Here is a 23,422-nt window from a genome sequence, read left to right on the forward strand (position 1 = left end):
AAATCAGTCTCATATGTTTCATTCATAAAAACAAATTTATAGTTGTTTCCTACTGTTTCTTTATAGCACTAGTACTGGGCAAGGAATGGTAAATGCAGGTCTTTCTTAGCCCTAGAACTCTCATGATATTTTTTGGCCATTCACAGGTAGTATGAAATTCTATACTCAACTAGAATTACTGAACACAATATAGATTAAGTAAACATAACATCCAGTGCCATAAAACACTAAAAAAATGTAAACTTGGTGTTGTGTTCAAACATTTTTCTTTCTGCAGCTGGGACCTGCTAAGAGTTTGCTATTTGCAATGAAAGAAATGTGCTACATCCTTACTCTTCCCCCAAATCTGGCTTTTCCCATTGTCCTGAAGCTAACAAGAAATCCTATTCTGCTAGAATTGAAGAGAATAAGAAGCAGCCAAATAAATTTTAAAATGTCATATGTGACTGTTGCACATATAACAGGGTCTCTAATTGCAGAATTTAGGCAGATTTTTAAAGCAGGTCCTTTCTTTCTTAGGCATTTTTGGTAGCTCTTTGGAAACTTGCTGACTTCTTGAACTGCACCTCCATTAACAAGACAAGCAACCTCTTTCCCCTGCCTCTTATCGCTGTGGATTTCCCAATGTTCACATCAAACTCGTTCTTTCTTTGTGTGGCCCTTCATTCTCATATACAATTGCTTGGGCAAAATTTTATTTATTTTTTTTTTAATTTTTTTGTGTCTTGCCATTTCTTGGGCCACTCCCGCGGCATATGGAGGTTTCCAGGCTAGGGGTCTAATCGGAGCTGTAGCCACTGGCCTCTGCCAGAGAGACAGCAATGTGGGATCCGAGCTGTGTCTGCAACCTACACCACAGCTCACGGCAATGCCAGATCCTTAACCCACTGAGCAAGGCCAGGGATTGAACCTGCAACCTTGTGGTTCCTAGCTGGATCCATTAACCACTGAGCGATGATGGGAACTCCAACTTGGGCAAAATTTTAAATGATATCAGATGCACATTGTTACCATAAGTTTGATCCCTGGATTTTGGGCATCTTAGATCCAGAGGATGAGAAGGGAGGGAGTGAGAGTATTTCTAAGACATAACCCTCTATTCTATTGCCACCAGCTGCCCTAGAAAATATCTAACATAGTATCTGATGGCCAGCCTATCTCTGCATCTTGGTAAAAGTTTCAAATTTATCAGTTTATTTTACAATCACCATGTTATTAACAGGAGAAAAATATATGGAAAAATATACTTTTGAATATGAGCCACTTTATTTCCTAGGCAAATATTAATTTGACTTCATATGACAATTCTTTGACAAAAGTGACTTCCCCTCTAAAAAAAGTCTATTTTCGTAGTCTCTTCTGGTATATTTCTTATCTTATTCATCCTTTAATTTACTGGAAGAGTTTGCAATATATTGCAACACTTCCTTAAAGAAAGATGTAACCCTACTTTTGCTTACTTTCTTTAAAAAATTATTCATATTATACTTAGTTCTTGTGAAATCACATAATATCTAATAAGGGAAGCATATAATCTACACCATTAACTTCCTTTCTACTTGTTCTGTTTATACCTAGGCTAGTATTGTTTTCTCTCTTTCATTACAAACTTTTGGAGAATTAAGGCAGGAATTTAGTGTCTAAGAAAGTTTCTGTATCATTTTCTTCAGGTATGGGGGAGGAAAATTGAATCAACATAAAATATTATAGTTAAGAATTAAACTCTGTAGAATCTCAATCTGTATGCTTTTGATATTATTTTTTGTCTGTTGCATTAGCTAGGACTTCTAGTACATTTCTGAAAAGTAATTGTGAAAGTATACATTACTGTCCTGTTCCTGTTCTCAGTCAGATGTTAGCTATAGATACCAGTTTTGCAGATATTATATATAAAGTTGAGAAAGTTGCCCTCTATTCCCAGTTTACTGAGAGTTTTAATTATGAATGGATGTTAGATTCTGTTAAGTGCTTTTTCTGTATCTATTGATATGATGATGTGATTCTTCTTTTTTGTCTGTTGATAGGCATATTATTTATTTTAAATGATGAACCAGCCTTGCATATTTGTATAAATCCCCCTAGAATGTGGTGTATAATTCTTTTATACCTTGATTGATTCAATTAACTAATATATTGTTTTAGGATTTTTAAATCTACAATCACGAGAGATATCAGTGTGTAATTTTTATATTTTGTAAGATCTTTGTCTAGTTTCAATATTGGAGCAATGCTGGCCTTATAGAATAAATTAAGAAGTATCTTAACACCCATTCCCAGATTAGGAAAAAGAAATAAAACTGTCTTTGCCTATGACATGATGTAGAAAAACTAAAAGAATCAATGGCAACATAAAAATCCTGGAGCTAATGAGCAATCATAGCCAGGTTGCAGGACATAAGGTTAATATACAACACTTGATTTCTTTCCTATATACCAGCAGTGAGTAAGTAGGATTAGAAATTAAAAATACAATACTAGAGAGAGGACAAGATGGCGGAGGAGTAGGGGGACACGCTCGCCCTCTCCCACAAACACAACAAAAAAAAGCACATCTACAGAATAAATGACTCGCACAGAACAGCAACCAATCGCTGGCAGAAGAACCTAAACTCCAATAACGGCAAGAAGTTCGTGACATTACAGGGCAGAACGGGAGAAAAGAGGACAGTGAGAGAAGGTGAGCGGGACGGGCGCTCCCGAAAGGGAACTACAGAGGAGAAAGGGATCCTGCACCCTGGAAAGTCACCTACTCAGGGGAAAGATCAAACGAACCGGAGGAATCTCCAGATGCAGAGAAGAGTGTAGCAGTAAGTTGGAGTACGGAAACGCTGATCAAGAACCGAACGGACCATCTGAACTACAGGCACAGTCACCAAAAATTGAGACGCCTGGGTGGGGGCTGGGCACCGAGACCTCGCCTCCAAAGGTTGGTCCCCGAGAAAGGGCCGGGGGACGCCTGGGTCGGGGCTGGGCACTGAGACCTAGGCTCCAGAGGATAGTCCCTGGGCTGGGGGGGCGGGGCGGAGCGGAAACTGCTTGGGAGGTCTAGAAACCATTTGACGGGGCAGAGACTGCCTGGGAAACTAGAAAACAAAGCTGTCGCAGAGGAAGGGAGCAATACTCTATGGGAGGGGAAGTGGAAAGCCGCATCAGAGAGAACCTGGGAAAAGAGCCTGGTCTGCGCCCGTGCTGGGGAGGGGAGAGAAGAAGGGGTGGGTCCCAATAGAATACCCCCCATGCCACAACAAGCTTACAGGCCGGCTAGCTAGCTGAAGGCTGTGCTTCCCAGTGCATCCCCTCCCCCCACCCCCCCCCACCCCCACCACCCCCTACACTCTCGCCGAACCTGGGGCTGACTGCCGTCCAGGAGGGCTGGCCTCAACAATTGCCTGAAGCCTACCACTGCAGGGGCTGTCCCTGCACAGACCTGCTTGCCCTTTGGAGGGGCTACACTTCCGCAGAGTAGCACCAAACACCACCAGCCCCTGAGAAAAGGCCTGCAGACAAGAAAAGCTAGAACAAGCCTAGCCAGGCAGTGAATAGATCTGCCTAATTCCCGGACAGTTTTTCTGAGTCGGGCTGCCCCAGGGAGCAGCCTCTTCAGTTTCCAACGGCCCTGCTACCCGCACAAGCCCCCAGGGGGTGCCCTAGTGGATCAGCTGCATAGGACTGCCAGCTCCAGGCAGAACCCCCTGCAGCCAAGAAAAGCTGCAACAAGGTTGGCCAAGCTGGGAAAAGATCTCAGACGGTCTTTCTGAGTTGGGCAGCCCTGGGGAGGAGCCTCTTGGGTTTCCAGTGGCCCTGCTACCCGCTCAAGACCCTAGGGGTGTCCCACTCCCGCGGAATAGCTGCGCAGCACCACCAGCCCCCTAGAAGGGCCCCTGCAGCCCAGAAAAGCTGCAACAAGCTTGGCCAGACTGTGAAAAGATCTGCCTACATTCGCAGGCCAGCCTTCTGAGTTGGGCTGCCCTAGGGAAGAGCCTCTTAGGTTCTCAGTGACCCAGATATCTGCTTCAGCCCCCAGGGGGTGCTACACTCCTGAGGAACAGCTGCCCAACACCACCAACCCCCTGCAAGAACCCCACAGCCTAAAAACACCAGAGCAAGCTCTGCATGACCAAGTGAAATCTGCTACCATCGTGGTGTGGACCTCCCAGTCCTGTCTGCCCTCAGGAAGTCCTCCTTTGCTTCAAAGAAACACTGTTAGCCCCATCAACACTCCAGAAAAGCCACACTGCCTCAAAAAAGATTGACCAACAACGCCAGCCCTCAGGAAATATTCCACGGCAGTGACAAGGCAAACACTGCCCGATAACGGACAGTACAACTCCCTCAGGAGAAAGAAAACAACAAGCAAGATGAAGAAGCTGAGAAACCACCCCCAGTCAAACCAACAAGAGAACTCACCTAAAACAGTCAACAATGAAACAGATCTCTGCAGTCTGAGAGATCTGGAGTTCAAAAGAGAAATAGTGAAGATACTGAAGGAATTAAGAGAAGATATGAACAGTAATGCAGATACCCTCAGAAAGGAACTAGAAAATATAAGGAGGAGCCAAGAAAAACTAGAACATTCATTTGCAGAGATGCAAACTGAACTAAGGGCAGTAAAAACCAGAATGAATAATGCAGAAGAACGAATCAGTGATATGGAAGATAGAATAACGGAAATCACTCAATCCGGTCAACAGACAGAAAACCAAATCCAAAAACTGGAAAGCAATGTAAGAGACCTATGGGATAATATAAAGCGGGCCAATCTACGCATAATAGGAATTCCAGAAGGAGTAGAAAAAGATAAGGGGATGGAAAATATATTTGAAGAAATTATCGCTGGAAACTTCCCAAATCTAAAGGATACTGGGTTCAAGATACAAGAAGCACAGAGGGCCCCAAACAAACTGAACCCAAATAGACCCACAGCAAGACACATCATAATAAAAATGGCAAAAGTTAGTGATAAAGAGAGGATCCTAAAGGCAGCAAGAGAAAAACAGAATGTTACCTACAAGGGAACCCCCATAAGAATATCAGCTGACTTCTCTACAGAAACACTACAGGCCAGGAGGGAATGGCAAGAGATATTTAAAGTGCTCAAAGGAAAAAATATGCAACCTAGAATACTCTATCCAGCAAGAATATCATTTAAAATAGAAGGGGAAATAAAATTTTTTTCCAAAAACAAAAACTTAAAGAATACTGCAACACAAAACCCAGGTTAAAGGAAATATTGAAAGGGCTTCTCTAAACCAAAAAGAAAGGAAGGGAAGAAAAGAAAAAAGAAAAGAAAAAAAAGAAGAAGAAGAAGAACTAGGACTGAGGAAACCGCAATCAGAGAGCAGTCACTCAAATAAGCCAGCATACAGATTTAATCATGAACATGCTTCAAACAAAATAAAATTAAAAAGAAAAAAATAAAAGAGTCATCAAAACGATAAAATGTGGGCAAGGGATGTTAGGAAATAAATCACCCTTTTTGTTTGTATGTTTCTCTTCTTAATTTTAATATAGTAATGAAGTGTTTGAACTTACAGGACCATCAGGCTAAAACACACAATTATGGGAAGGGGTTAGCATACTTAAAAAACAGGGCAACCACAAGCCAAAACCAAATATTGCATTTGCAAAAAATGAAAAAAAAAACACTCAAGCAGATAATAACAGGAGACCATCCAACCAAAAAAAAAAAAAAAAAAAAGAAAGGAAGAATGGAGAACCATAGAATCAACTGGAACACGAGGTTCAAAAGGCAATAAATAATCATCTATCAATTATCACCTTAAATGTCAATGGACTGAATGCCCCAACCAAAAGACACAGAGTGGCTGAGTGGATAAAATGGCAAAAACCTTCAATATGCTGCCTACAAGAAACTCACCTTAGGACAAAATATACATATAGATTGAAAGTGAAAGGGTGGGGAAAAATATTTCACGCCAATAGCCATGACAGCAAAGCAGGAGTCGCAACGCTCATATCAGACAAAATAGACTTTAAAACAAAAGACATAAAGAAAGACAAAGAAGGACACTACTTAATGATTAAGGGATCCATCCAAGGCGAGGATGTTACTATCATCAACATATATGCCCCTAATACAGGAGCACCCAGATACATACAACAAATATTAACAGACATAAAGGGAGATATTGATGAGAATACAATCATCATAGGAGACCTTAATACCCCCCTCACATCAATGGACAGATCCTCTAGACAGAAGACCAATAAAGCAACAGAGATCCTAAAGGAAACAATAGAAAAGGTAGACTTCATTGATATCTTCAGGACACTACATCCAAAAAAAGCAGAATACACATTCTTCTCAAATGCTCATGGAACATTCTCAAGAATCGACCACATCTTGGGACACAAAGCGAATCTCAATAAATTTAGGAGCATAGAAATTATCTCAAGTATCTTCTCTGACCACAATGCCATGAAATTGGAAATCAACCATGGGAAAAGGAAAGAGAAAAAACCTACTGCATGGAGACTAAACAACATGCTACTAAAAAACCAATGGGTCCATGAGGAAATCAAGAAGGAAATTAAAAACTACCTTGAAACAAATGATAATGAAGACACAACCGCTCAAAATCGATGGGATGCTGCGAAAGCAGTGCTCAGAGGGAAATTTATAGCGATACATGCCTTTCTCAAAAAAGAAGAAAGATCCCAAATGGACAACTTAACCCTCCACCTAAATGAATTAGAAAAAGAAGAACAAAAAAGTCCTAAAGTCAGCAGAAGGAAGGAAATTATAAAGATCAAAGAAGAAATCAGTAAAATAGAGACTCAAAAAACAATAGAGAAAATTAATAAAACCAAGAGCTGGTTCTTTGAAAAGGTGAACAAAATTGACAAACCCCTGGCCAGACTCACTAAAAAGAGGAGAGAAAGAACCCAAATAACCAAAATTATACATGAAAAAGGAGAAATCACAACGGATACAGCAGAAATACAAAAAACCATAAGAGAATACTATGAACAACTATATGGCAACAAGTTTGACAATCTGGAAGAAATGGACAATTTTCTAGAATCTTACAGCCTGCCAAAACTGAATCAAGAAGAAACAGACCAACTGAACAGACCGATCACGAGAAATGAAATTGAAGAGGTCATAAAATCACTCCCTACAAATAGAAGTCCAGGACCAGATGGCTTCACAGGTGAATTTTATCAAACATATAAAGAGGAATTGGTGCCCATCCTCCTTAAACTCTTTCAAAAGGTGGAAGAAGAAGGAATCCTCCCAAAGACATTCTATGATGCCACCATCACCCTCATTCCAAAACCAGACAGAGATACCACCAAAAAAGAAAACGATCGCCCAATATCATTGATGAATATAGATGCAAAAATTCTCAACAAAGTCTTAGCCAACCGAATCCAACAACATACCAAAAAAATTATACACCATGACCAGGTAGGGTTCATCCCAGGTTCACAAGGATGGTTCAACATACGCAAATCAATCAGCATCATACACCACATTAACAAAAAAAAGTCAAAAATCATATGATCATCTCAATAGACGCAGAAAAAGCATTTGACAAAGTCCAACATCCATTCATGATCAAGACCCTCGCCAAAGTGGGTATAGAGGGAACATTCCTGAACATGATCAAAGCCATTTATGATAAACCCACAGCAAATATAATCCTCAATGGGGAAAAACTGAAAGCCTTCTCACTCAAATCTGGAGCAAGACAGGGATGCCCACTCTCACCACTGCTCTTCAACATAGTTTTGGAAGTCCTAGCCACAGCAATTAGACAAACCAAAGAAATAAAAGGCATCCATATAGGAAGAGAAGAGATCAAACTGTCACTGTATGCAGATGACATGATACTATACATAGAAAACCCTAAGGACTCAACCCCAAAACTCCTTGAACTGATTAATCAATTCAGCAAAGTAGCAGGATAGAAGATTAACATTCAGAAGTCAGTTGCATTTCTGTATACCAGCAATGAAATATTAGAAAAGGAATACAAAAATATAATACCTTTTAAAATTGCACCTCACAAAATCAAATACCTGGAAATACACCTGACCAAGGAGGTAAAGGACCTATATGCCGAGAACTATAAAACTTTAATCAAAGAAATCAAAGAAGATGTAAAGAAATGGAAAGATATTCCATGTTCCTGGATTGGGAAAACCAATATTGTAAAAATGGCCATACTACCCAAAGCAATCTACAGATTCAATGCAATCCCTATCAAATGACCCATGACATTTTTCACAGAACTAGAACAAACAATCCAAAAATTTATATGGAACCACAGAAGACCCAGAATCGCCAAAGCAATCCTGAGAAACAAAAACCAAGCAGGAGGCATAACTCTCCCAGACTTCAAGAAATACTACAAAGCCACAGTCATCAAAACAGTATCAGACAGACCAATGGAACAGAATAGAGAACCCAGAAATAAACCCTGACACCTATGGTCAATTAATCTTTGACAAGGGAGGCAAGAACATCAAATGGGAAAAAGACAGTCTATTCAGCAAGCATTGCTGGGAAACCTGGACAGCTGCATGCAAAGCAATGAAACTAGAACACACCCTCACACCATGCACAAAAATACACTCAAAATGGCTGAAAGACTTAAATATACGACAGGACACCATCAAACTCCTAGAAAAAAACATAGGCAAAATATTCTCTGACATCAACATCATGAATATTTTCTCAGGTCAGTCTCCCAAAGCAATAGAAATGAGAGCAAAAATAAACCCATCGACCTCATCAAACTGAAAAGCTTTTGCACAGCGAAGGAAACCAAAAAGAAAACAAAAAGACAACTTACAGAATGGGAGAAAACAGTTTCAAATGATGCAACCGACAAGGGCTTAATCTCTAGAATATATAAACAACTTATACAACCCAACAGCAAAAAAGCCAATCAATCAATGGAAAAATGGGCAAAAGACATGAATAGACTGTTCTCCAAAGAAGATATACAGATGGCCAGCAAACACATGAAAAAATGCTCAACATCGCTGGTTATAAGAGAAATGCAAATCAAAACTACCATGAGATATCACCTCACACCAGTCAGAATGGCCATCATTAATAAATCCACAAATAACAAGTGCTGGAGGGGGTGTGGAGAAAAGGGAACCCTCCTACACTGTTGGTGGGAATGTCAACTGGTACAGCCACTATGGAGAACAGTTTGGAGATACCTTAGAAATCTATACATAGAACTTCCATATGACCCCACAATCCCAGTCTTGGGCATCTATCCGGACAAAACTCTACTTAAAAGAGACACGTGCACCCGCATGTTCATTGCAGCACTATTCACAATAGCCAGGACATGGAAACAACCCAAATGTCCATCAACAGATGATTGGATTTGGGAGATGAGGTATATATACACAATGGAATACTACTCAGCCATAAAAAAGAATGACATAATGCCATTTGCAGCAACATGGATGGAGCTAGAGAATCTCATGCTGAGTGAAATGAGCCAGAAAGACAAAGACAAATACCATATGATATCACTTATAGCTGGAATCTAATATCCAGCACAAATGAACATCTCCTTAGAAAAGACAATCATGGACTTGGAGATTTATGGCTGCCTGGTGGGAGGGGGAGGGAGTGGGAGGGATCGGGAGCTTGGGGTTATGAGACACAACTTAGAATAGACTTACAAGGAGATCCTGCTGAATAGCATTGAGAACTTTGTCTAGATACTCATGTTGCAACAGAAGAAAGGGTGGGGGAAAAATGTAATTGTAATGTATACATGTAAGGATAACCTGACCCCATTGCTGTACAGTGGGAAAATAAAAATAAATAAATAAATAAATAAATAAATCACAATTTTTTTACTTTAAAAAAATACAATACTATTTACTTTAGCACCCCCAAATTAAATATATAGCTATAAATCTAACAAAACGTGTATAATATTTATTTGAGGAAAATTATAAAACTGTTGAATAAAATCAAGAACAAAATAAATGGAGAAATATTCAATGTTTGTGGATAAAAATATTCAATATTGTCAATACATAAGTTCTTCCCAACTTGATCTGTAGATTCAATGAAATTCCAAAGAAAATTCTAGCAAGTAGATATTGACAAACTGATTCTAACATTTATATGAAGATGTAAAAGACCCAGAATAGCTAATACAGCACTGAGAGAGAAGAACAAGTTTGGAGGACTGTCTACCTAAATTCAACTCAACGTTTACTATAAAGCTAGAGTAATCAAGACAATGTGGCATTGGTGAAATAATAGACTGATTAATTAAACAAATGATCACATAAATATATCAACTGATCTTTGAAAAAGGAGCAAAAGCAATGTATTGGAGTAAAATATTTGCTTTAAAAAAGGTGGAATAAAAATCATCTTAATAAGAAATGGTGCTGGCACAACTAGACAATCACATGAAAAAAAATGAATGTAAACACAGACCTTACCCGTCACTACAATTAACCCAAAATAGATAATAGACCAAAATATAAATGCAAATTTACAAAGCTCCTAGAAGATAACAGCATTGAAAACCTAAATGACCTTGAGTATCGAGATGACTTTTAAGGTATAACACCAAAAGCATCCATAAAAGAAGTAACTGATAAGGTAGACTTCATTAATATTAAAATTTATTCTCTGCAAAAGAGAATTAAGAGAATGAGAGGACTATCCACGGACCTGGATCGAGTATTTGCAAAAGGCACATCTGATAAAGGTGTGTTACTCAAAATGGACAAAGGACTCTTACAATTCAACCGTAAGAAATCAAGTTAACATCATTGAAAAATGGGCCAAAGAATGTATACACGTGGGAAAAACAAAAAACACATGAAAAGACACTTTAGCCATATGTCATCAGGGAAATGTAAATTCCAAGAAAAATGAGATACTACCACATCTCTAATGGGATGGCCAAAATCCATCACACTACCACCACCAAACACTGGTGAGGAAATGGAGCAACAGGAAAGCTCATTCACTGCTGGTAGAAAATGCAAGATTGTACAGCCACTTTGGAAGACAGTTTGGTAGTTCTTATAAAACTAAGCACACTCTTACCTTATGAACTAGCAATCATGCTCTTTGGAGCTAAAACTTATGTCTACACTACTGCACACATGTTTGTAGCAGCCTTATTCATAACTGTCAAAACTTGCAAACAACCAAGATGTTCTTCAGTAGATGAATGGATAGTCTGGGGTACATATAGGTAGTGAAATATTTAGTGCTAAAAAGAAATAAGGCATAAAATCATGAAAAGACATGCAAAAACCTTAAATGCTTATTACTAAGTGAAAGAAGCCAATCTAAAAAGTCTGCTTGCTCTATGAGCTTAACAGTATGACATTCTAGGAAAAGTAAAACTATAGTGATAGTAAAAAATATCAGTAGTTGCCAGGGTTCAGAGGGGATGGATGCATGAATTGCCAGAAAGGATTTTTAGGGCAGTGAAACTACCCTATAAGATTCTATAATGGTGCATAACATGCTATTGTACATTTGGCTAAATGATTTTTGCCCTTAATCCTAGAGATTCAAAGTTTGAGAGAGAAGGCTATTTCTTATATTACTATTTAAAAAGAAGTGACTTGAAGGACCAGAAACTGAACATTTAACTCTCAGTTCAGCTAGAAACTAGTTCTGAGAAATTGTAAAAATCACTTACCTTTTCGTTTTTCTTTTCTGTGACCCGAAAGAACTCTAATATTCCTTTGAACTCTGAAATTCCATGACTCCACAAGATAGAATTATTTCACATCTATTGATGTGTGGAAAATATAGACAGATTTGTGTTTTTCTTAGGTACTTGTTAGTGGAGTTCCGCTTTCTCAAGCATATAATTTTCTGTGTATGCTATTTCTTCCTGTCATCATCGTTCTCCTGGGGAACAGTTTGTACTTTGATTACCAATAGCATCGGCCTTCCATGAGAAGAGTACAAGTTGCCTGAGGAGATCAGCTCCATTGTTTGTTTCTGATTTATTAATAGCCATGATTTATGTGGACTAGAATAGTAATTCTATGTAGAAAAAAATGAGGGAATATTGGTGGCCAAAATGACATTTAGAATAAGTGCCGTTTTTTTTTTTTATATATATACTACTGCTCTGGGGATAATTTCTTTCTTCATAATGTGCTAAAACAATCCAGGAGAGGCCAAATACGATTGCTCATTTTCCACTTACATGTGCATGAATATATATTGACTCAATAAAATGAACAATTCTGCGTAGGTGTACTTAAGTCTGTGTGCACCCATTTTTAAAATGAAAAAAAGCATGATTTTAGAAATGATATTGGTAGTGGCATTGTACATATTCAGTTTAAAGGCGATGTAATGTGGTGAACTTTCATTTATAAAATAAGTCAGGGGAATGAAATGTACAGCATAGAAAATACAGTCAATAATGTTGTGATTACTTTGTATTGTATCAGATGGTTACTAGACTTATTATGGTGATTAATTTGTAATGTATGTAAACATCAAATCACTATGCTGGACACCTGAAATGAGTATAAAACTGTATATCAACTATCCTTGAATTTTAAAAAAGGACATAGGGAGTTCCTGTTGTGGCGCAGTGGTTAACGAATCCGACTAGGAACCATGAGGTTGAGGGTTCAATCCCTGGCCTTGCTCAGTGGGTTAATGATCCGGCATTGCCGTGAGCTGTGGTGTAGGTTGCAGAAGCGGCTCGGATCCCACGTTGCTGTAGCTCTGGCATAGGCCGGTGGCTACAGCTCTGATTAGACCCCTAGCCTGGGAACCTCCATATGCCACGAGAGTGGCCCATTAAATAGCAAAAAGACAAAAAAAAAGGGGGGGGGATATAGTAAATCTGGTTTGTTACTTATTATTGCCAGATATAAACTTCCTACAGTTAGAAAAACTAAGCAATCTGATAACTAAAAATACTCCATAAGGCAACTTCTCTTCAGAATAATTCTGAATGTATGGTCAATCAAATACCATGTTCCAAATCAACTAAATACATTAAATAATAATTTAAAAATAAAGAAACTAAGCCAGTTTAATGTAGTGATTGAAATATTTCTCATCAAATGAAAATACAGCTCGTATCAATCCTGGATCAGTTTTTAACTTCCAGAAATGCCATACCTGAATTGAATTTCAAAAGTAAACAATAACAAAATTAAACTAATTTCAGACATGAAATTACTGAGTTTTGTGTTCTGCTGTATTTTATTTTTCTCCTGGTGGCACTTCATCTTGAACCTAATATGCCTTTATTCTAGCCAAGCCCACCACTCCAGAAACCTTGGTTTCACATAGAAAGGTACAATTAGCTCAGGAGTAGCACTGGGGCATCTTCCTAGGAATTTTCTACTGTCCCCAGGCTGCAACTTTATACATCCTTTCTATGTCTCTAAAGTAGTTTTTCATCCAAAACTACTTTAGAGGGACAGCATTATAGGGTCTATGAGGTCCTTGCACTTGTAGGGATGTGACATAATGAAAAAGTGTCCAACAACATCTTTATTCCCTTCAAGCAAATTCCAAAGGGAGGGTCACAATCAACTAGGAGATTTCTGACCAGCACCATGAGGGGATCATGCATGGTCCTTTGAATAAGTCCTTCCTACTGAATGGGACACAGTAGAGAGGATTCTCCTCTTCATTTCTCCCACAATACTTTGCTAAATAATGATGTACTTCACTAGCAGTCAGGTAGTGGTCAACCTGTATTTCCAACTTACTCTGTTCTGGCCAAAGTTTTTTGTGGATTACTTAATGTAATCTTCACAGCAAGCATACGAGGTAGTTACTATAATGAACTCCACTGTACAGAGAAGGAAACTGAAGACCACAGAGGCTAATTGAGCCATGGAAAGTCACACCACTTATAAGCAGAAGGGCTAGCAAGTATGCCCAGCAATCTGGCTCCAGAATCTCTGCAACAAGGTTAAGTCTATGAAAGTCTTCTCAGAGTGACTTTTGTTTTTCTTTTTCTTTTCTTTCTTTTCTTTTTTTTCTTTTTCTTTTTAGGGCTGCATCTGTGGCCAATGGACGTTCCCAGGCCAGGGGTTGAATAGGAGCTGTAGCTGCCAACTTACGCCACAGCCACAGCAATGCAGGATCTGAGCCACAGCTGCAACCTACACCACAGCTTGTGGCCATGCTGAATCCTTAACCCACTGAGCAAGTCTAAAGTTCAAACCCACACCGTCGTGGATACTAGTCAGGTTCATAATCCACTAAGCCATAACGGAAACTCCCTTGAAGTGACTTCTTAGGACAGTGAAGCTAAAGGCTGAGGCCAGGAAGAAAGGACTTGACTCAGAAATTAAAATGGAAGAAATGAATATCTGTCTTGAGGACTTAGCTAGAAAGCACACTTTACTCATTGATCATTAATGGACATTGACCAGGTTAGGAACACTGACTTCCCTGACTCCATGTCTAAAGTTGAGTTGGCCACAGCTGTTCCTGGTTATCAAATGTATCTCCATTCAGCTTGACTGTCATACTCAGCTCAGGGATTTTATAAGAGCTGACCATTGGAAGGCTGCAACATCAGGGCGACACGTCTCTTCATCATTCTTGATGACAGGTATTAAATGAGTACCAACTGATAGAAGGTGTTTGTCACAGCTCCTAGCAATTCTAAGGTACTTTTATATTTAGGATTCAATATTTCCCTTTAGGAGAAAGTTATGACTGATCATCTGCTTCTAAGCTGTTCTACTTTAATAGGGATATCATTAATATCTCCAGCCTGTAAGTCTCCTTCAAATCTCAGACTTTGTAACCAAATGCTTCCTTGATGTTCCTACCTACATGCTAAAAACATCTCAAACCTATCATATCCAAAACTGAACCCCTAGTTTTTCCCTCCAGTGTACTTCTTTCCAAGTCTTGTTTATATCAGTAAATGACAAGTCTTCCTTTCCAATTTCTCAGGCCAAAAACTTGTATTCAACCTTAACTCATCTCTATTTTTCAAACCCTTATCTAAGTCATCATGGATTCCTGTCAACTCTTTTTGAAGTACATCGAAATCCTATCCATCTCTTACCATCTTCTCCACTATCAACTCCTTTTAATATACCATCATTTCTTGCCTGGATGATTGCAGTATCCCTAAATGATCTCTGGTTTCTGCCATTGCCCCTGACCCATACCCTACTCTTGACATGGAAGCAGAATAATCCTACAAAAATATAATTTAGATGATGTCTTTCTTCTGCTAAAAACCCTTCAATGATTTCAAATTATAGTTGGAGCAAAAGCTGGTGTTTTTTCAATGGTTTAAAAGACTTAAAAATCTAACCCCCCACCACACTATTTTCTTGGCTCACTTCCCTCTAACCAACTAGCCTTCTTGAGTTCCTCATGCAAACTTAATGCTCTCACTTCAAGGCAGTTTTCTAATACGACCACTATATCTTGAAACCTCTTCACATAGCAATTGCATGGTTTACCTCTTTATCTTATGCAAATCTTTTTCCAAAGAGCAGCCTCTTGTGAGAACTTTCCTGGTTATTCTGTCTAAATGGCAATACCCTCACTGATTATTTCCCCTCTTATTTTTCTCATTGACATTTTATTGTCATCACATTTTAACATTATCTAACATGCCATATACTTACTTGCTTATCATTTTATTTATCTATCCAAAGTGGAAAACAAGCTCTACAATGACAAAGTTTTTTTTTTATTTCCAAGTGTGATCCCAACTCCTAAAACAGTACCTGACATAACAGATACTCAGTAGACAGTAGTTGTGGAAAAAGAACAAAGTATATGGTGTGTTTTTATTTCTGACTATTCAAATAAAATATCTTAGCCTTATTTTTGGTTTAAATTGTAAAACATTATATATGACACTCCAGGAAAACTCTTTCTGCCCCCATATTCAGGGTATAAACAAAGCTAGAAATCTAATAGCAAAGAATTTCTAGACAGAGAGAGTTGGTGTGTTGTGAGACCTATTCCAAAGGAAGAAGGGAAGGATGTCTCTTCACCTCAAGACAAGGGGAAAAGGGATTCTATTCCATAGGATACTTGGAGAGTTTGACTGACACATGCAGTGGTCTAATTCATGCGTTGAAAACTTAAAGGTTAAGAGATTGGTTGAGTTACATTTCCATCTCAGAGGGAGGTGCCAGTTTGGTACCTGGAGTCCTAAAGATGAGTACTCCATAGATGGATTGTGTTCATGAAAGAAAAATCCAGCTGGAAACTCCTTAAAGAAACTTTGCAAGGGAGGGTCAACTGAGACCCAACAGAGAGATGGTCTGTGTAGAAGTGCACCACCAAGCAGCCAACCGGTAGGGCGTTTATCATCTGATCATGAAAACTATGGGGGAGGGGAATGTCAGGCAATAAAGATCTTTTCTATAAAAGTATTGCATAAGATTATGTCAGCTTGAAATATTTTCAAAGCTAAGAAAGCATTACAATCATTCACAATTACAGAAGCCAAGTAAGAACTTTCCCTGCCCATTTTCATCTTTCATTTTCTCTCACTTTTTGACCTTAAAAGGGCCAGAAAACACTATTGGGAAGATGCAAGAAAACTCAAATTACAAGGTGGGGAAAGAGAAAATCTGCCACCATACCTCTTTCCCACTGGTGGCAGGATCAGGTTGGGCTGTACAAGAAACTAGAAATCAAGAAAGTTAAAATTGTAATAATATATTAATGGATATATTAATTTTATAGACTGCTTATAGGTCCTAAAAATAACACACAAAAAATGAAATTCTACTAAATTTACTAAATTTTATCTGGAAAGAGAGGTAGAAGAGGTATTAACCCTAGAGAATGAACCTGAAGCAAGAATGCAAATTGAAAATTAAATTGCTTATAATTATATCCCACGAGACCCATTTATTCAATGTTATTGTTACATGTTCAATGAGAATCAAAACACTGCTATTTTTAGAATATGAAATTTTACCTTCCTATTAGAACTTGCTCAATTTTATACATGACAAAATTGTTGTTCCTATCTGAGTCCTTTTCTTGACCAAGGAAAAAAAATATTTGCCCTAATATATTTATCCAATAAAAGGGAAGGTAATTATGCTCAATGTATAGGTGGGTTATAATAACTATTAACTGACCTTGGCGAATAGAAGAAATTAACCTACCTGTTCGAATCACTCTATACAAATGACACCAAGTTCAACAGAACACTGGCTTTCAAAACCGTGGGATAAATTATGACTTGCTAACAAATCAGCTAACATTATTAATGCATATTTAATTATTATCTACAGATTAATAGGACTAGAGCTATGGTTTATGCTACATCATTTAGAGTACTTAAATACTGAGTTTCAATCTCATTTTATAATAAGAAAGGGCCAATCTAAAGTAAACAGAGAAAAAGTAATTCAAGAAACTATACAATTCAAACATGAAAAAAATAGAAGACTTAGCAGAAACATGGAATTTGTCCTCACTTTAAAATGCTGTCATAGAGAAGAAAAAATAAGGCATATTCCAAAAAAGAAAATTTAAACAGCCAACAAATATAGGAAAATATTCTCAACCTCAGTAATACCAGAGACATGCAAATTATAATCATACTCACCATACTGAGCAAAATTTAAATTTGATAGTACAAACTTTGGGACTATATGAAACAAAAGCAATTTGTGTACATTGCTGGTTGGAGTATATATTGGAATAATTACTTTAGAGAACATTTTGGATGTTTCTAGTAAAATTTAAGATGTATATACACTGTCAATTAAAAAATTACAAATTTGTGTGCATACCCTACAAAATTGAACACATTCTCATGTACAGGACACATGCATCATTATGTTCACTGAATTTAGGAATAATACCAAAAAACTGTGGTATGTTTATACAAAATCATGGTATAAAGTATCAAAAATAAACAAACTGGTATTTGTTTGTCTTAAGACAAACTGTAAAGTTAGGTACAAAATGCAAGACACAAAATAATACAAGTAGTATTATTCCATTTAAAATTCAAAACACATAAAATTAGGATGTACAATTTTTTTACCCTAGATTATTTATATAGATATATATGTGTGTGTATATATATATATATATATATATATATATATAGAGAGAGAGAGAGAGAGAGAGAGAGATGTACATATACATATTTACACACACACAAAGTGGAATACTAATATGCTATTAAAAAAATGCCATTTTCAACAACATGAATGGAACTGGAGGGTATTATGTTTTGTAAAATAAGTCAAACAGAAAAAGACAAATACTATATGTTATCAATTATACATGGAATTTAAAAAATCAAAAATAAAATCTTCTCCTGTGTTTGCAATTTCTTAAAAATATGAAGCCAAGGGACTTGAATCAAGATGGTGGAGTAGGAGAACACAGAATTTACTTTCCCCTTCTGTACACATCGAAGATACATTTACATGTGGAATGATTCTCACTAAAAGTTGACTAGAGATGAGCAAGAAGACTACTGTACAACCAAAGCTGATCAGGTCAGGATTTGTGCCCTGGCAGGGTCCTCAGAGGAAAGGGAGATTACCATGGTGGAATCCCACCCTGAGGAGGGAATGGTTCAAATCACAGAGTGGATGCCCCAGTCCTGGAATCTGATGACCCCAGGGAAGGGAAGACAAACCCATTTGGCTGGTTGGAGGGCTGGTGAGACTAACAGGAGGGCTTTGGGAAGCCTGGACTCTGCCCATGAGTAGCATGTAAACATTTACTTGCTCCCAAATCTGGGATGAAAGGGCAGATTGAAACCCTGCAGACGGCTGACTTGTTTGTCTCAACTGCCCTGGAGCCCCCTCAGGCTGAGCTGAACAAAGGTTTGAGTACTTTTTGCCTCATATAACAACTCTGTACCAGAGCATGTGTGGCCATGAGACAGTGAGGAGACTCAAACTCTAAGTGATGTTCAAGCAGAGAGGGGACAGCCATTACTGCCAGTTCCACAGGCAGCACATCAGAGGTAGTGCAGATCACTGACAGTGGTAAGACTACCACATCCTGCATCTTAACCCTTGCCAAGTACCCACACCATCCCTCTTGTGCCAATTTGTTCATTTCTGAAGTTGAGGGTGCCACTGCTGAGAGAGGAAAGAGTACATTATTTAAAAGTAACCAAGCTTGTTGAGACCCAACCCTCAGGCTTCTTCTCTAGCAACTTGGGCCCTGATCCCTGCCCTGATAGGGCACTTACAGCCACTGAGCAGAGAGGAAGCCACACTTTACACCATCCTCTAGCTCTAGTCCCTCCTTCTTCATCCCCACTTCCTACCAAAGTGATAGTTGCAAGCGCACCCTGAGGAAACACAAAACTTTTCTTCATGTCAAATATAGCTCTCCCACCAATGGCATGGGGCACACACAGACTATATACTGATATTCCCACATAAGGATGCTCCTTTAAGATCATAGATAACTGTTTCAGCAAATTTCAGAGACAGAAAAAGATAAGCAAAATGTATCTTTGCTTTTCAATTTTTCCCAATTGAAAGAGCAAGAAAAAAATCCCTGTAAAACAGCTAATGAAACAGAAATGAATTCTAGATAAAAAAATCAAAGCATTAGTAGTGATATTAGTAACTAAATTAGGGAAAAGAAAATAGATGAATACAGTAATAATTTTAATAAGGGACAAGAAAATTCAAAAAATAGTCAGAACTGAACAATACATACATGAAATGAAAAACACACCACAAGAAGTGAACAACAGACTAGGTGATACAGAACATCTAAGTGATCTGAAGATAGAGTAACAGAAATCACCCAATTAGAATGGCAAAAAGAAAAAAAATTAAAAATTGAAAACAGTTTAAGAGATCTTTGGGATAACATCAAGCATACCAACATTCGCATAATGCAGGTCCCAACAGAGGGAGAGAAGAGGGTCAGAATATTTTGTATAGTATATGGAATTGCATTCATTACCTTGTAATAACCTAAAATGGAGAATAAACTGCAAGAATACTAAATCACTATTTGTACATCTGAACTTAATACAATATTATAAATCAATGATATTTCAATTTTAAAAAAGAAAATGTATTTAATGAAATTATGGCTGAAACTTACCAAGCCTGAAGAAGAAAACAGATATCCAGGAACAGGAAGCACAGAGAGTCCCAACCAAGATGAACTCAAATAGACCCACAACTTAACTTATCATAATTAAAATGGCAAAATTACAATTAAAAAGAAAATTCTAAAGGCAGCAAGGGAAAAAGAAACTGTTGCTCACATATAAGGAACCTCTCATAAGGCCATCAGCTGATTTTTCTGCAGAAACTTTGCAGGCCAGAAGGAAGTAGCATGATACATTTAAAATGCTGAAACGGAAAAACCTGTAACCTAGGATAGTCTATACAATGAGATAATAATTTAGATTTGAAACTAGAAGAGTTAATCAGTACTACACCTACCCTAAAAGAAATGTTAAAGAGTCTTCTCTAAGAGGAAAAGAAAAGGCTATAACAAGAAGTAAGAAACTAAAGAAAACTAGTGCCTTTGCCCACTAGTAAAGGCAAATGTATAATGAAGGCTGAGGATCAATGAGTTAAAAACCTAGAGTGAGGATTAAAAGAAAAATGTTAAATCAGATATAACTACAATAACCAGCAAAGGGATAAACATGAAGATGACGAATATCTAAAACAACAATGAGTGGGAAGAGGATTAAAAAAAAAGCATAGGTCTTTTAGGACGTGTTTGAATTTAAAGGACAAGTAGATATAAAACCTATCTTTAAAACAAGTAGATATAGTTCAACATATATAACTTTATCACAACCACAAATCAAAAACCTACACTAGATATACAAAAACTAGAGATGGGAACACTAACATGCCCTAAAGAAAATTATCATATCACAGGGAAGAAACTAAAAGAAGAAGAAAATAACAGATTAAAAACCATAAAAGCAACCAGAAATTAAGTAATAAAATGATAATAAATACATACTTAACAATAATTACATTAAACAACTCAATGGCCTAAATGCTCTAATAAAAGACTTAGGATGGCTGATTGTATAAAAAACAAGACCCATCTTTATGCTACTTACAAGAGGCTCTGTGTGGTGTCACTGTAACCAAAGACACACTGAGTCTGAAAGCAAGCAGATGGAAAAAAAAAAAAGATATTTTGCAAATAGAAATGGCGAAAAAGATGGGGTAATACTAATGTCAGACAAAACAGACTTCGAAATGTAGTCTGTAACAAAGACAAAGGACATTATATAATGATAAAAGGATCACTATAAGGAGAGTATACTATACCTATTACAATATATGCATTGAATATAGTAGCACCTAATATATAAAGGAAACATAAAGGGAAAAATTGACAACAATACAATAATAGTAGAGGATTTTAACATCTCAATTATACCAATGGACAGATCATCCAAATCATTAAGGCAACAGAGGCCTTAAATGCTACGGCAGACCAGTTAGACTTAAGAAGTATCTACAGGACAATCCATACACTCTTTCCAAGTGCGCATGGAATATTCTCCAGGATAGTGCATATTTTAGGCCACAAAAAAAGTATCAAGAAATTTAAAAGAACAGGAATTATATTTTTTCTTTCTTTTTATGGCCTCCCCCACAGCATATGAAAGTTCCCAGCCTAGGGGTCGAATCAGAGCTGCAGCTACCAGCCTATACCACAGACACAACGATGCCAGATCCAAGCCACATCTACAGCTTACACTGCAGCTCAAAGAAACACTGGATCCTTAACCCACTGAGCAGGACCAGGGATTGAACCCACATCCTCACGGATACTAATCGTGTCTATTGTCACTGAGCCACAAAGGGAACTCAAGAACAAGAATTATATCAAACATTTTTTTCTGACCATAACACTATGAAATTATAAATCACTTAAAGGAAGAAAAGTAGGGAAAACATAAACAGATAGACACCAAACATACTATATAAAAAAATATGAGTCAATGAAGAAATCAAAGAGGAAATCATAAAATACCTTGAGACAAATGAAAATGGAAATGCAACTTTCCAAAATCTATGGGATGCAGCAGAAACAGTTCTAAGGGGAAAGCTCATAGCGATAGCAGGCCTACCACAAGAAACAAGAAAATATATCAAATGAACAACCTCAACTCCCATCTAAAGGAATTAAAAAAGAACAAATCTCAAAGTCAGCAGAAAGAAAATACCTAATAAAGATCAGAGAGGAAATAATAAAATAGACACCTAAAAACAGAACAGTCAATGAAACCAAGAGATATTTCTTTGAAAAGGTAAACAAAATGAATAAATCTTTAGCCAGGCTCATCAAGAAGAAAAGAGGACTCAAATAAAAAACAATGAAAGGAGAGAAATGACAACAGATACCACTAAGATACAAGAAGTCATAACAGAATATTAAGAAAATCTATATGCCAAGAAGTTGGAAAATCTAGGAAAAATAGGCAAATTTGTAGAAACACATAATCTTCCAAGACTGAATCAGGAAGAACAAGATAATCTAAACAGACTGTTCTCTAGTACTAAAATTGAATTTGTACTTTTAATACTCCCACCAAACAAAGGTCCAGGATCCAGACGATTTCATAGCGGAATTCTACCAAAAATATAAAGATTTAAAACCTATCATTTTCAAACTATTCCAAAAAACTGAGAACAAAACACAAATTCATTCTACACAGACACCATTACTCTGATATTGAAGACACTACAAAGAAAGAAAATTATAAGCAAATATTTTTGATGACTATAGACGTAAAAATTCTTTTTTTTTTTTTGTCTTTTTGCCATTTCTTGGGCTGCTCCCACAGCATATGGAGTTTCCCAGGCTAGGGGTCGAATCGGAGCTGTAGCTGCCAGCCTACACCAGAGCCACAGCAACGCGGGATCCAAGCGGCATCTGCGACCTACTCCACAGCTCATGGCAACGCCGGATTGGATCGTTAACCCACTGAGCAAAGCCAGGGATCGAACCCGCATCCTCATGGATGCTAATAGGGTTTGTTAACCGCTGTGCCACGACGGGAACTCCATAGATGTAAAAATTCTGAACAAAGTATTAGCAAATCAAATTTGACAACATAGAAAAAGGATCATATACCATGATCAAATGAGATTTATTCCAGGAATGCAAGGATAGTAAATTTTTTTGCAAATTAGACAATATAATACAACATATTAACAAAAAGAAGGATAAAAATCACATGACTATCTCAATAGACGCAGAAAAAACATTTTACAAAATTCAACATCCATTCATGATAAAAATTCTCTTCAAAGTTGGGATAGAGGGATCATATCTCAACATAATAAAAGTTATTTATGACAAATCCACAGCTAACATCATACTCAATCACTAATTTGAAAAGACATATGCACATCTACGTTCATAGCAGCATTATTTTTAATAGCCAATATATAAAAGCAAGCTAAGTGC

The sequence above is a fragment of the Phacochoerus africanus genome, chromosome 5 (assembly GCF_016906955.1).
Source record: "Phacochoerus africanus isolate WHEZ1 chromosome 5, ROS_Pafr_v1, whole genome shotgun sequence".
Taxonomy (NCBI): domain Eukaryota; kingdom Metazoa; phylum Chordata; class Mammalia; order Artiodactyla; family Suidae; genus Phacochoerus; species Phacochoerus africanus.